A 15692-nucleotide genomic window follows, 5' to 3' on the forward strand; every position below is an offset into this window, starting at 1 on the left:
TGAAAAAAAAAAAAAACTTTTCTTGCAACACAGTTTGCGTTTACCATTTCTTTATTACAGGAATTCAGAAAACAACTTTCATATGTCTCACTTATGTCATCACTCCAGGCAGGGTTTCTCAGTTTAATCTCATCTTTACATACTTGAAGATATTTCAAACTTCATTTAAACATTTCATTTACAGTACTTACTGAATGTTTTCAAAAATGTACAATTTCAAACCATATCAGAGGTTGAATTAGATTCTGTTTTAAATTGCAATAAATTCAAATGTTACGTTTAGAGTGAAATATCCTTGTAAAAACTTTTTTTTAGATGTTCTGCTGCCTCTTGTTGGTTTACAGACAACATTATCACCTTATTAAGATCCACAGTGTTTTGCTCGTACCAGCAGAAATAATGTTTTAACACGTTTTCCCACTTCATTAGTGGTTTTCCTCTGGTGAGTCGGCCGATTTCTGCTGCAGTTTATTTGCCGTCCGATAAGAAACTTGCGCAACGTCATAACTGCTGTCTAATGATGGAATGTCGCTTCTGCTTTCTGTGCCCAAACAGTAATGTGCTGTGGATTCCAGTAAAAGTTGTGCTGTTGTGTCTAAAAGCAAAACCTTAGAAATAGCTCCGTTTTAGTCGTGGACGTTGTAAAGAAGGGCCGCCTCATGGATCAGACTTGTTTTTCCAGAACAACCAACAGATGCTTGATTACATGTAGATTGTGGAAGTTAGAGGTAAAGTCAACACTCAAGCTTTTTATGCTCCTAAAGAGTTTTCCCAAACTTTTTTTTTTTTTTTTTTCTTGTATGGCAAGGCATAAAAGCAAAGCATCCACCGGCTCCCATAGTGCATCCTGGCACTATGTGTTCTCCCAGGTAAGTAGCATCTGACTATCATAGCCCAGGCTACCTTCATGCATTGCCACCTTCATGGGTTGCCATGTCTCGGGTGATAGAAGTTGGAACTGAGTCTAAAATGTCTTTGTGTCTTACAGGATGACAGCAGACCGCCGGTGGCAGCTCTTCATACAGTCGTTTACGTTTGAGGTTTGTTTGACCACGTGCACCGTCTCGTACAAATTAGCCCGCCTCGCAACCAAACACAGCATTTTCTGTTCAAATTCAAAACGATTATTTATCTTACGGATACCTAAAATATGAAAGCGTACGATCAAGATTTTCTTTTAAATCTGAAATAAAAGTATCCAACTTATTTTAGCAGTGTAAAAAAGAAAGGTAGTTACTGTTAGAAGTGTTGGGTTCATTGATACTTACTGCAGGTACGCAGGGGTCTTTTTCATTCATTCATTTCAAACAAGAAAAAAAAACAATAAAAAAACATGAAAAACATGTGCATACATAACCAAGAACAAAAATCATTTGTTTTCTACTACTTTTCTGTTTGAAAGGAGTAAGAAAAAGTGAGCACTTCCTATGAAGAACCTCTGTTATTTATATAAGGAGCAGCGGAGACGTCACACTGTGTATTGGAAATGCGCATTGTTTTTTGGGGGGGGTTTTTTTTGTGATTTTAGCACAAACAACATGGTCACCTCTGGTGACATTTTAAGCTGTACTCCTAATATAACGTGCATTTAGCACATAATATTAGCAATTAGCATATTAGCAATGTAAGCGATAGGAACTGTTAAAAGTGGGAGAGCCTGTCACTTTGGCACACGTGTGTTATAATCATTTGTGCTTTAGGGAGGTTTCACACAAAAAAGAACTGTTAGAGGTCGAAAATGAGACTGAGGCTTAACTTTACTTTTTCGTGAGTGTTTTAGAGGAAAGTGTAGTCAAATTTGAAAGTAAAAAGCGTTTTCAAGGTATTATTATTATTATTTATTATCTGGTCGGGTCTGGCAGTAGCACGGCCCGCTGGAGCTGACCGGCGCTCGGGCAGCGGTGGCCGGAGAGAGTCAATAAATGCCTCTCGGCTGCCGCGTATTTCCTGGAAGTCACTGGATCCAATTAGATTTGTTTGGAGCGCGACATCCAGCAGCAGGACTCCTCCACCTGCAGCTCTCCTCTCTCTATGCGCTTTCTCACATTAATGGGGCCGAGATGTCACAAAGCAAAACGCACCATCTGACAACATTGACACCTTGTGGCCATTTGTTTCCAACACGACCCCAGGCAAAAGAGAAAAAAAAAAGAGAGAGAGAAAAACACCTCATCATCAGCCACATATCAGATCAGACACGGTCGGGGGTTTTGTCGGTGGGGGAGAACTGTGATGCATAACAAACGAGCCCAAAAGTAAGGAAGTGCTCTTATTAAGTCGTCATTTATTCAGACACTCCTACTGGGACGAATAATTACAGCGCAGGCAGTCCTCTGCTTAACTAAAGCAGTTTTCCAAAACCCTCTGAGAGAGGACAGCGAATTTGTTCAGATAAAATAAACAAAAACAAAGTTTTAACAATATAATAATAACATTTAATCCGGTTTTCTCTTATTTCTTTATGCTTCAGATCATCTGGCAATTGATTGAATTGGTTTGTTTTCAAACTCAAACTTAATTTATTAAGGGAACAAAGTTATCAAAACCAAAAAAAGAAAAAAAAAAGAAAAAAGGAATGCCTCCTTCAACTTAATAACCGCTTGTCCCACCTTTGGCAGCAACAGGTGAGTTTGAGTTTGAAAAAAATCAAACTCAGTCTTTTATATCTCTAGAGGAATTTTGGCCCACTTGTGTTTGCAGGATTGTGTGCTGAATATATGACATGTGGCCTGTTTAAGGTTATATCTCAGCACTTTAGTGTATGCTTTGATTAGGCCACTTGTAAGCCTTTTTCTTTCTTTCTTTTCTTTTTTTTTTTCCTTCATCTGAACTTGATCATCCAATGTCTTGAAGCATTAAAGGAGCTCTGGGTAACCACACCACCACCATTTTGTTTTTGCTTTTCTACTATTCCAGACACAACAGGATCCATATCTTCTCAAGACAAAAAAAAAGGTTCAATTTAGTTTCGTAGGTACATGTAAAGGTTTTACATGTCATCAAGATGTTTTTCTATTCTTTTTTTTTTTTTTCACCCGAAGCACTTTTTAAAATTTTTTTATTTGGAACTCTCCCAGTCTCTTTCTCGTAGTCGAACAGTGAACTCTGACATTGACAGAAACGTGTGAGCCTTCCAGGGAGTCGCACGTTATCCCGAGTTACTTCCTGACTCTTTTGATGAGTCATTGTTGCACTCTTACACACTGTTGTCTCACTTGAGTACCAAAGCCCTTGCAGACTCGCAGATGTAAAATTATTTTGAGTCGGAGCGTGTTGCGCCAACGTTCAAGTTTTCAGAGGTCGGCCATCAAGCGGTAACCTGACAGTAACCAGGATCGTGTCCAGCCGGTAAAACTTATTTTCTAACCCCCAAAAATCAAAGTGCAACCTGCATTGAAAGAATTTACTACAATCATAATAAATGATTGTAGTAAACATGCACATGTGGTGCATGTTTCACTTGGAAGACCAAGTTAACAAGTCTGTACTACCCTTTCTCTCATGGAGGCTTGTTTGGGTTTCTACAATATGATGTTGGTTGCCATGGAAAACCTTAAAGCCATTTTTGTCTTCAGATGTTTTTTTTTGTTCCCCTGTTGCATCTCACTGAGTGTTGCACTTGCGTTTCTTACTGTTGCTTACACGAATAACGTCTGATGTGGTTGAGAAAGCAGCTTGTTAAGCTGGATGTTGATCATTTCTTTACCAATAAACAAATTACTATCAGAAACTCCTCCATCAGAGGGCAGACGATAAGTTCAGCATTCCAGAAAACAGCTTTCTGGGTAGCATACAAGTTTGTTAAAGATACAGAAAATATATATTTTTAAAAATTATACAGCTGATATATAGAGTTAAGGAATAAGAATGTGTCCATCCTCACCAGTCACTCTCAGCCTGTAGTTGTAATCAAACTATTTAAACAACAATAAATGCATGAAATATATTGCAAAGTGGTTTAAACTCTGCGTGAAGATAAAATGTCTCAGTTCAATCGGCCACATCAGTGAATGCCGAGAAGTTTCTCAGCTTCCCCCCCCCTCCCTCTATTGCAAACAGCATTCTTATGATAATGGAATAATGCTGCTCCTTAGTTAATTGTGTATAGGCGATAGTGGTGGGCACCTATTGTTGCTGGCTCACATGGAGCTAAAGGAAAAAGCTGGAGGGGATTATCTCCTTTATGGAACTTCTCAAATTCCTCCCCAACTCATAACTTATTCAGTGTGTTAAATGTTTGTCTTTATGTGATTTGCAGAACATGTTGACGGGTCTATTGGTTGGATCTGTCTATTTTTATTAAGAGATTAAGCGATTTTTATGTAAAAGTTGCCTCTCTTGCAGGCAAAACCAAACACGTTTACAAGTAGCTTAGCTTTCCAGAACAAAGCTAGAAAAATGTACAGCTGGTTTATGACATAATGTTTGTTTTAACGCGTTCAAAACATAATCCGTTAAAGAAAACAGGACACCAACTGAGCATTTGTTGGATGCTTGTTGATTGAAATCAATCTTTAACATGCAGTTTAATTAGCTCATGTTTGCTAAAGCAGAATGTCTTATCTTATCTTATGAAGCAACTAACAGCTCACTCTGCAGTCAGCTGCTTAGATTACTTGATGACTTTTTTTTTATCAACTCTAGCAGCTCTGAAACATATTTTGTGACCCATTTTTTTCCATGACTAGAAGTTCCACATTGTGCCCTGACTTTATCACTGGGAATAAATGGAAAAAATTGTGAATTATGTTGAGTGTTGTTGTTGTTTTTTTTACCTTTACAGTATTACTCCAGAAAACTGCTCTTGAAGATGTGGCACACTCAGTTGTACATTCATAAAGTTTGTGAGTGGAGCTGAAGTGGGAGCTGAAAGCAATGTACATGCCAATGTTTTTGAACTGGTACGTTTCTGTAGCAGTATTTTCACTTTTCTTTTCATTGTTTGCAGGTGATCTACAGAAGTTGGAACTTGGATTTGTGAAAATGATCCTTACCTGTGGGTCAGTCTGTGAGTCAGTAAACTAAGTAAGTACATTTACTCATTTCACAATTTTAAATTGTGAAATTGATTAATCTCTGCTGTGTTCTGTTATTAGCATTTAAGCAACAGAAACTTATGTATGTATTTATTAGGAAGATTTACAACTAAATGTAAAACTTTAATTTGCAAAACGACCATTTGCAGGAAATGGTTAAGCAGGAAATAAACCCAAAAAACAAGATGTGACGCAGAGGTCGATTTCTCTTAGTCTCTGTAAAAAATAAAAATAAAAAAAACAGACAAAATAGAGAAAATATTGTTTAAATGAGGCAGATTTGTTTTGATCTCCAAAATCGGGCAAATGACTCCATTCAGAGTAACAACTGAAAAGTTTGAAAGAACTTAAACTTTGCTTATCAAGCCTGAACGAGAAACCAAGATTCCATGCACAAATCGAATTAAATTCAACAACAGATGAAATACAAAATCACAGAGTTATTCTGGAAAAAGGTTTACAAATCCATCTTTAAGGCTAGGAAACCATAGTCAGATTAATTAGCAAAGAAAACATGAAACAACCTACCATACCTTTCCAGGAATTGCCGGCCTACAAAAATTCTTTCAAGAGGACAACAGCAACTTATAAAACTAATGAACAAAACGAATACAAAGCCTGTCTCATATTTGGTAAAAAGAAAAAAAATCCTCCTAATCCACTTTAACTACATCAACTTCTCAGGATTTCTAATGACATTTTTTTCATAAAAGAAAACTCCTGTTATCCATTAGCCAATATTAGTGGATAGCGGTCCAGAAATAATAAAGTTATTGTATAAGTCTTTGGGTTATTCAGTTAAAAAATGAAATCAAATTAATTGTCACACTTTTCTTTAAACTGTGTGTTGGAAACTTAGCTTCAATCAAAACATGTACTGTCGCTTTAAATTCCAGTTTTTCTACCGGCTGCTCTGGTTGTAGCTAATTATCTCAGCTACGAAATTTCTCTTTCTCGTTAGCTGTGAGCTAGCTATGATTTGCCAAATAGTGAGGATTAATAATGGCTCCTTTATAGTTCGCAGACTAAATAACTTGTTAATAAATTATCTGCTTTTATTTGGCATGATGTAAATGTCAGAGTTCCCTGTTGAAAAGCCTGTGTTTTTTATCACCATAGCAACGAGTGAAATCTTTATTGCAGTCCACAAATAAGGTAGGAATATGCTGTATTTACATTGTAAGTTTTTTTCACAGTCGTGTTGCCTGTATTTGTAAAATGCAGGCGAGTAATATGACTTTATTTTAATAATAAGTAAATTGGAGTAGTAAGACAAAAAAAACAACAACAAAAAAAACAAAAAAAAAACGAAACGAGCAAAAAAGTTCATGCTAACCTAACTGAATTAACTGTTACTAGGTCGTAGGAGCTAAGCTAACTAGCTTGGAGACATCAAATTATATTCAAGTTTAAAATCTCATATTTAATCAAGCAAAATTTCAAAAATACAAAAAGCTATATGATTTTTGATATGCAAAGCAATGCAAATGTAAGAAGGGGGGCGGGATATATTTAGGTAGCGCAACCTTTTTTTTTTATCAGTAGACTGACTTAGCTATAAATTACAGCAGAACTAATACTAATGGGTTTGTTTGAATTTTTATCATTTTTGCAAACTCCCAGGCAGTTTATTTTGACCATCATGCTTAGTTTTGCTTTCATTTTGCCATCATTTTGTGTTGGTATAATAATACATTGATATTTACTGTACTTGCATCAATATATTACAATTATTTTGAACTATTTAGCTGTGCTATTTCAGTAGTGAGGTTTCACAGTGGGGCACTTGGTAGCACTGTTAACTTGCAGCAAGAAGGTTCAGGATTTGAATCCCAGCCTGGGGATTTCTTTTTCTGCCTTGAATGTTCTCTCTGGGTACTCCGGCTTGCTCCCACAGTTCTAAAAACATGACCATTAGCTCAGTTGAATACTCTAAAATTACTTCTCTTTATGAGTGTAGGCATGTGTGCATGGTTGTTTGTTTTTGTGTTTCCCTGTGATAAACCGGCGACCAATCCAGGGTATACCCTGTTTCACACCCAGTGACCACTTGAGATAGGCTGCGTCCCCAACCCCCGTGTTCCTGCAAGGACAAGCAGGTAAAGACAATGGGTGGATTTCAGAACTTTCTGAGGGAAGTGAAGCACCCATTTTGTTGCTGGGAAAGTTTTTCTGGTCAGTGTTTGTGTTTTTGAGAGCAAATGTATGCATTTATAGATTTGGCAGCAGAATTGCTGTGGTTAACTTTATTTTCATAAAGTATTCCATTCATACCTTTTGGAGATCTTAAGATATTATACTACAGTCAACAAGTCACACATGGGTGACTTACAAAAGACCAAAACCCATATAAGTGTGATTTATTTTATTTTGTGTGTGTTGTTTTCTATCCTTGTGTTGCTTTTGAATTTTGTGCAGTCTTTATATTATAGGGTTGGCTCTTGGTATTCATGGTTAATTTTCTTATTCATCGCACCTTTTATTTTTCTGTTATGTTTGTCTTTTTAGTTGATGTCTCTGTTCTGTATGTCTTTGAACCTTTGTGCTCTGAAGCCGATTATAAGGGTACAAAAAGCAGTTTTGTTTCCACATATGTGGTGATTTACTTTTGTCTGAATGACTCCACAAACCATCAATACCACATGAACCCCCCCCCTTTTTAAGAACAAACTTTAAAGTTTTTTGTTGTGATTTTTTTTTTATGTTTTATGTAGAACTACACAAAGTAGCACAACAAATTCTATAAAGTTCTATACAGCTCCATTGAACCCATCTGTCCGTCACCCAAAAATGTAAAGAATATGAGTTAAACCGTCAGGCCGGGCGGGGAGAACATTAATCAGTGAAGCTGGAGAAGCTGGAGCAATCCAGAGCTCGGTTCTGCAACAGAGCTTTGTGGAAAGAAGCTATCGGTGCAAAACAAGACAAAACAAAAAGCAAAGTAGACATGCTTCCAGTTTGCAAAAATGCTGCTTGTTTTTTTGGCATTAAGCTGTGGGAACGGGGCTGAACACATTAACATACGAACTGCACTTTTCAGATATTTGGCAACCATTAGTCCTCTTCTTTCTATTTTACAAACAAACTACTTTTTGGGACTAAGTGCATGAAAATGTGAAGTTTTAAAGTGGAAAAAAATGCTTGGTTTTGTTGGGTTTGTTTGTGATTTAATCCTTTTGTGTTTGTTATGTATTTGTATGCTGTTCTTCTGTCTGTTTCGAGTCCTTTCTGATATTTTCTGTAGCTTATGTCTATTTTAGGCAATTCTTTTTGTCATAATTTTCCCCCCCATAAATATGATTAGCTCTTGTTTAGTTTTCTAATTCTAAATATGCAACAGATAAAACTTGGTGATTTTCTGATTTTTTTGTATTAAGCATTTTTATTTGATCGATTAACCTTATCTAAGGGTGCAAAACCTCCTGTTTTACTTTGCATTTGCGTCGTGGACTTTCGTGGAGAGGCGTGTGTCCTCAAAAGGTTGCGCGTTTTGGGCGACAAAATCAGCCCCACAAATGCGGTGCGGTTTAAAAACGGGCGATTTCTTCAACTTTTTCCGAATTTAAACAGTTAAAATACTTCCTGTTTTCGAAGCGTCCGTCCGAAATAGCGGACATTTCCTGCTGAAATCGGATGCAGAGAGTGCACCTTTGCGCAGAGGCTGGTTTTATACCGAGTGGCTCCTCTGGGTGCACAAAGACAGCGGCTCGCAGAGGAACTTGTTCAGAGCGAACCGGGGACGCTGGGAGGCGAAATCCTCAACCTCCGGAGTCCGAATCGCAACAACAGCGCTGTTTACCTCCTGAAACCCTCTATTCTGCTTCCCACCTCAACAATACAAGGTAAGGAGTTGTTTTAGAAGCCTTTCGGTGGTAACGGAGCGCTGCGGAGCGGGTTAAATCCTCTTCGCTCTGGCTTCCCGAGCGTGGTTGTTTTTGCAGAAAATGGCGTCATCGCCCTCTTGTTTCTGCTTGGCCGCGGCGGGGAGAGGAGTAGTTTCAGCTACTTGTAGCGGCGCACACACGTAGCGCATACTTCCTTAAAGGCAAAAATCGGGTACTGCGACGTCTTTTGTTCAATAATAAGGCGTTAAAATGCGAAATACTTCGCGTTTTGGCTCAGCAGAAGGACGCGCAAAGATGGAAGGGTCACCGGTCTTGTGCGCCAGGCTGCTTCTTGGAAAAGGTGGCACGGAGCCGCTAAACGCAGCGTTTTACAACGGCTCGAGACCCATCCAAATGACCTCGAATGATTTAGCCTTCTCCCCACGACGTTGATGGAGATATTTATGGCAGCTCTGCGCCGTATCTTTGTGTATAATTTACTCGGGTTAGCTCGTTTTTACGCCGCACTCCCCTGCCATGCTGCAGTCGTTCCGAGGGGCCTCTCACACACACGGCTTGAAAAGGTGCATTATACCCTTGGCTTTTCCCTCTGATCAAATGAAGCTGCTCCTTTGTTGCTGGAAATAGCGGCTACAATATAAGCGTGTAAAAGGAGATTTTCGAGAGGGGGGGCAGGGAGGTATTGGAGGGGGGGTGGGGGGGCGATGCAAATCGTGCCATGAGAAACGGCGACCTGCCCCTGCGCTCTGGTTTTGCAGCTGAACCAGACGAGGACGTGCTGAATGAGGTGGAAATAAAAAAAGTCCCCTGGATGAATCGCAGACTTTTTCTCTAAACTGCACGGGGAAGTCCAGGCGCTGCGCAACGATTGTGTTGCCGCTTTGCGCAGAGAAACGGTGGCAGCTGCTGTAACCGCCGCCGAGCGTTTCACCGCGATATTTTTTTTTGTCCTTGTTGGCCAGCCTTTTGTAAATAGTTGAGGACTCTAGGATAAAAGAGCACAATAGTATTCAAGCGGGCCCTTTATGGCCTGTGAATGTGGTCCTAAGTCCCCACTCCGACAGCTACGTGTATGCGTCCTCGCTCTGGCCACCACACATCCAGCACAGCGAGGCCACTGGCTCTCGCCTGTATCCGCTCTGCTTGGTTCCTCCTGTGCCACAGAAGTCGATGCCTGGTCGTGCGCTCTGAGCTGCAACGCAGGTCAGCACAAAATCGAAGCAATCCACGGAACATCCTCGTCACAGTCGCTCCGTGCCCGTATTTTTATTAAGTTTTCAGAGTTATGCAACAGAATTGCCGCTTCATTAACCTGAAATCCATCACCGAGGGTGGATGTGTTCGCGTGAAATATCAGGGAGATCGGAAAGGACCTCGCCACTTTCGCGTTGAATTAAAAAGGATCTGTCATTTGCAAATCACCCAGTGCCATTTGCGTCACAGCCCGCGGCCTCGCACGCCCATGGGGGGCGACGGAGTTGCAAATGGAGACTGTATGTGTGTGCTGACGCTGCCCCAGCTGAAAAGGGAACCAATAGACACGGACTCGGGCGGCAACGATCGCCAGCGCGCCGCCACTCTCGGGCAGTGCACCGACTTGGGATTCCGTATCAACGCGGAAGATCGCGCAGTTTTATTCTGGGTTTCGTCGGGCTTTCCATCGCTTTGGCCGAGATGCGTAAGTGGATGTTACACACACGGCTTAAACCTGCTACGGAGGCCAGCCGGAGAGGAGTAGCCTATATGTGTGTCCTGTTCTCTTCCCTCATGGTGATCGCTGCATGTGGCCTCTGAGAACTCGCTCTTTAACGGATAACTGTCTTTTCCACTGGATCGTGATGATATGGCCGTAAAACCTTTATTACCAGCGCAGAGATCGCTCGGATATTTTACGATTCCAGCGCTGGTTCGGTCACTTTTTCTCAGTTTTTTGTTTGATTCGCGACGCGCCACAAGTTTCTGCTTTGGAAATGAACGGGGCGTATTTTATCCAGGAAGGTTGCATTTGTTGTCGATGCGCTTTTGGGCACTGCGCATGGTGTCATTCACCGGACCTTAAAGGAGGCGGAAAATCACGAAATTCTCTAATGTAAGTTAATTAAATGTGGATAAACTTAAGCTACAATTTTCAGTAAGAATGTTTATAAATAGCCATAATATGCTCATACACAAACTTTCACATTAAAAGGTAATATATATATATATATATATATATATATATATATATATTAAATCATTTTTAATTTATGATTTCAAGGAAAAACATTGCATCGTGCTAAATTTAACCTTTTCCCCCCATTTTGTCAAGTTACAGCCCTACTGTATTTTATTGAATTTTCAACTGAAAGACCCACAAAGTAGCACTAATTATGCATGATTTAAAATAAAATAAAATATGAAAAGTGGCATGCATTTGTAATCATACCCCTTTACCGTGATTCACTTAAACAAGATGCAGTGCAACCATTTTCTCCTATAGTCTCAGCTTTGTAAAGTAGAGTCCACTTGGCTGCAATTTAAATCATCTCAGTTTAAATGCAGGTATTCTGGTGATACTGTTTTGTGAATACCAAAACATCAAATAGCACAGTGATAAAGTTGGGGGAAGTTTAAAGCAGGATTCGGGTCAAAAACTAAATCACAAAAGATCTACCTCATCTGCAAACCTACCAAAATATCTAATCTGAAATGCCAGATAATTACAGCATTGATCATGGAATAATAAAAAAAAAGACACAGCAAGTGAGTGGAATGACTTAGGGTGAAGAACTGTGAACTTGAACTTTTTGACCTAGACTTTATTTAGCAGAAATCAAAGACTGGTTGTTTCCCCTATGGTGAAACGTGGTGATGGTATTATCATGCTGTGGGGATACTTTTCTTCAGCAGGGACAGGGAAGCTGTTAAAAGCTGATCAGATGGATGGAGCACAATCGTAGAATAAAAACTATTGGAGGGGCTAGAAAACTTGAGTCTGAAGTGGAGGAACACCTTTTAGCATTACAGCAGCCGTAAACATCCAGAGCTACACTGAAATGTTTTATATCTGTGTTTTGGAATGGCCCAGACCTAAATCAGTGGCAGAACTTTAGGATTACTGTTCACAAACACACACAATCACATCTGAGTAAGCTTGTGCTATTTTGTAAAGAGGAATGCCCAACAACTTTTGTATTTGGATGTGCAAAACTGCTAGACAGACGCTTATAGACTTGGCACTGCTATTGCAGAAAAATCAGGGTTTTCCGAACTATTTACTCAGATAGGCTGAGAAAAGAGAGGTCACATTTTTCCTATTTTTAGTCATAAAAATATGTGAAAATCTTGTATATTCTTCACAATTATGAAGCCACTTTCCTTCACAAGTGGCTTCCTTCACAGCCACTTTGTGCTGATCTATCATATCAGCCCCACACCCCCCAAATGTACATTGAAGTTTTGGATATAATGTGATAAAAGTAAGACAAGTTCAAGGTCAGTTGATCAGATTTATGCAAAGACTGTTTCCTAGAACAAATACACAGAAGAGTGATAACTTTACTCACTGTGGAGAGAATCTATGGTGGAATTTAAGAAGGATTCGGATACGTGTCGGTGCAACTTAAGGGTTTAATACTTTATATAAAGTGTTTTATATTTCCAGTAGCATTAGGACTTTTAATTTCTTTGTCATAAGATTAACTTGACACAACAGCAGCAGCAAGGATTTCCTGCTTTGTCTGAGTTCGGATCTCGCAGTTGTCAGTTTTTGGTTTGCAGCAGTCCACTTATGTCATTGTGTGATTCAGTCAGTTTAATGATGTATTACTGTGTTCAGTCAATGAGTCAGCCTGTCAGACCCATGAGCAAGTGTAGTCATTCAGCAAACCTATTAACCTGTCAGCCCCATTACTAGTCTGCGAAGCAAACAGAAGCACATGTGGTGAGGGATCCACTCAGCCAGGCAACTAGAAAATCAGCATCTGGCTCCCAGTTAGTAGGTCAGCTAGTTGTTCACCATGCACACTCACTGAACAGCCCGGCCGAACTGATATGTTACTGTTTCAATGGTGAAGGGGGAACTTTGTTTTGGGCGCAGCTTAACCTCTCAACAAAGACCTGCCTCTTTTCCTTCGTAGTGATAGAAGGGCCTCTAACTTCTTAGAACTTCTCAAGTCTGCTGTAACAACAGCGTTCGCTCAAGATGGAGTTGCTTTAGGTAATATGAATTATTACTTTCCTCCTTTGGTTTCACAAAATACAGCGCCCCATGTTTAAAATTTAGGTGTGATTTTTCAGAGCTGTGAATCCACACCTGGCCTGAAAATGCCCATTATGCACATCCCATGGCTATATTTATTTAAATCTGTGTCTGTGCTCCCTTTACACACTCTCTGCTGCTGCTTCTCTATATGCTGCTCTAAAATGCTGGGTCTGTGCATAATTTAAAGTAACACTGGACAGTGAACTCCATTTGAAAAGTCTCACTATACATTTAAGTATAGGTTTGTTGCTGTGTTTGGTTCCCACTGTTCTGTCTGCATGCCTTGTCTTAAAGTTTATTCAAAAAAAAAACAGAGCTGACTTTGGATTTTCGTTTGACACTATCTCTTTCAGTCCGGTGACCTTTGAACAGATAAAAATGGAAAGGCAAAGAAATTTAATGATAAAATGACAAATAATACTCTTAGTTTGAGTTGTTGTACACCTTTCAGGATGGACTTCAGACATTGATAATAAGGTGCTAGGTGCCTCCTGCTCCAGTACAATTAGTACATTTTATTTCATGGCATGGGGCTATAACCAACACACATTAGTCAGTGTTATGTTAATTTTTTTTTTAGCACTGATTAAATTTCTTCTTGACAGAATTTGAGGGGTTCATTTCAACTGGTTGGTTTTGTCTAAAATTTTTAGGTATATTCCAGATCCAGGCTTTGCATCACCTTAATGTTGGGCAACTTTATCTATTTACAAACAGTTTTGATTCATATTCAGTCTCCTGATGTGAGTCAAAGTGGTAGTTTCAAACTTAAAACATTGTACCGATTTTTAAGCATGGTGGTGGCTGCATTATGGTGAGGATCTGTTTTGTGTGCAGGTAACACCAATAACAGGCAGGGCAACTTAAGATCCTTAAGTTCCAGAAATCACACGCTAAACAGCTGAAAACTTCTTACAATTTTGTTTTCCAAACTTTGACAATGATCTCAGACACACAAAATCTGCTTCTGGAAATGATCAAGACAAACATTAAGATTTTGGAATTTAAAGTATGGACTATACTTTAAATTTCTGCCAAGAAGACTCATCATCTGCTTAGCCCAATGTAATGTCAGGACCTTGCTGTTTGTTTCAGAAAGCACTGGATCAGGGTACAATTTGCTTAGGGACATTTAATTAAACCTTTTTTGGGGGGTTTATCTACTGTATGAATAGCAGCCTGTACACTGTATAATTTTGCCCATGAGTAGGTTAAAACAAATCCCCAATAAATTCAAACAATTCAGTAAAGATGTTAAAAGCGTCTAAAATAAGAAATCATGACCATGATTTGTACATGTAGCACCTGACCAGAACTGTGTTATTTACATTTTGCATCAACATGTTATAATCAGTGCGTTTCAGTTCAGGAAGTCACCTTTCACTTCAAACCAACACGCAGAGGATGTGATCATGTTTGATATGTTGCAACTCGGTGAGCACTTTGGGGACTGCTTGTAGATTGGACATGAGAATATATAGAATTTATTCAACGCACACACTGTAAAATCGACAGTGTAGAATGAGTTGTTTACATAACCTTGCTCAAAGTGCCTATATTTATATAAGCCCTATTTGCACTTGTAGTGTACATTGGCACCGGTGATGTAAACCCGCCGTCACGTCACACGAACAATGCCCAAACTGCCGGATTCAGTGACTGAGTGCCGAGCGTTTGTAATATCAAGCAATGTGGATGTGTACCAGTTGGCTATGGCGCTGTCTGTACTGTCCTGTGGCCAGCTGGTATCAGTGGCGTGTCTGCCAGCTGTCAGCATCATGTCAGAGCGTATCTTCCTGTCAGACTGCCTCTACTCAGCCGCAGGAAATGCATATCAGAGGACACTGATTGCTGCCACACATGTCTTGGCTGTAGAACCAAACAAACAGTTCATCTGTTATTGATAAACTGATACGCTGAGGTAAACATAAGCACATAGGCCAAATAAAATATGTTTTTTTTTTGGGTGACTTGTATTCTGCATACAAAAGAACTAGAGGTTTTCTATTTACATTGGATAATTTCTTCTGTTGGCTCTCGACGCACAACAGATGATTTGCCTTTTAGAATAACAGTTGCTTAAAACTGGTCAACACACCAATACATTATTTTCTGGCTGAGGCAAACAGAACCCCAAGAGATGGAAGCTAATATTAGTTGTATTTGTGAAATATTGGGCACTGGTGGAGTAGATTGTTTTGTGGTATAAATTTAGCTTTAAATGGATCATAACCATGGGGGTAATGCATACAAGGAGATGACTGTAGGCACAGAGTCTTAATGTTGTTCTGCCTGGAGCTGGATACATTGTTGGTTGGTATGGGAAAGATGAAGATAGTCATTTAACTTGTAGTACCTTGCAAAAAGTATTAACTTTATCACATTTTGTTGACCAGCTCGATACAGAGCATCATTGTAAACTGGAAGGAAAATTATACATGTTTTTCAAAATTTTTTTACAACAAAGTACATCAGACGTTTGTGTGTACTCGATAGAAATACATTTTGCTTCTCCTGCAGCTTCAAGTCATTTATAGAATAGGGCATTTTTGTCAATTTTTTCTAAAT

The 15692-nt window shown here is 39.4% G+C and overlaps 1 protein-coding gene across 6 annotated transcripts in view; it reads left to right on the forward strand.

Moving 5' to 3' along the window:
* Positions 1 to 5985: 5985 nt before the first annotated feature.
* znf800b (zinc finger protein 800b) overlaps positions 5986 to 15692 on the forward strand; it is a 31854-nt gene continuing 22147 nt past the window's right edge. Inside the window, exon 1 of one of the 6 annotated variants that reach the window (XM_007579252.2) lies at positions 5986 to 6191. The gene's annotated coding sequence lies outside the window, so the exon portion shown is untranslated. Of the gene's footprint in view, positions 6192 to 8529; positions 8879 to 10376; positions 10560 to 10605; positions 10971 to 15692 lie in introns of those variants that run through there. The other 5 variants (XM_016664533.1, XM_016664535.1, XM_007579242.2 and 2 more) reach the window with 5 other exon arrangements.

The sequence above is a fragment of the Poecilia formosa genome, unplaced genomic scaffold, assembly GCF_000485575.1.
Source record: "Poecilia formosa unplaced genomic scaffold, Poecilia_formosa-5.1.2 Scaffold9, whole genome shotgun sequence".
Lineage (NCBI taxonomy): Eukaryota > Metazoa > Chordata > Actinopteri > Cyprinodontiformes > Poeciliidae > Poecilia > Poecilia formosa.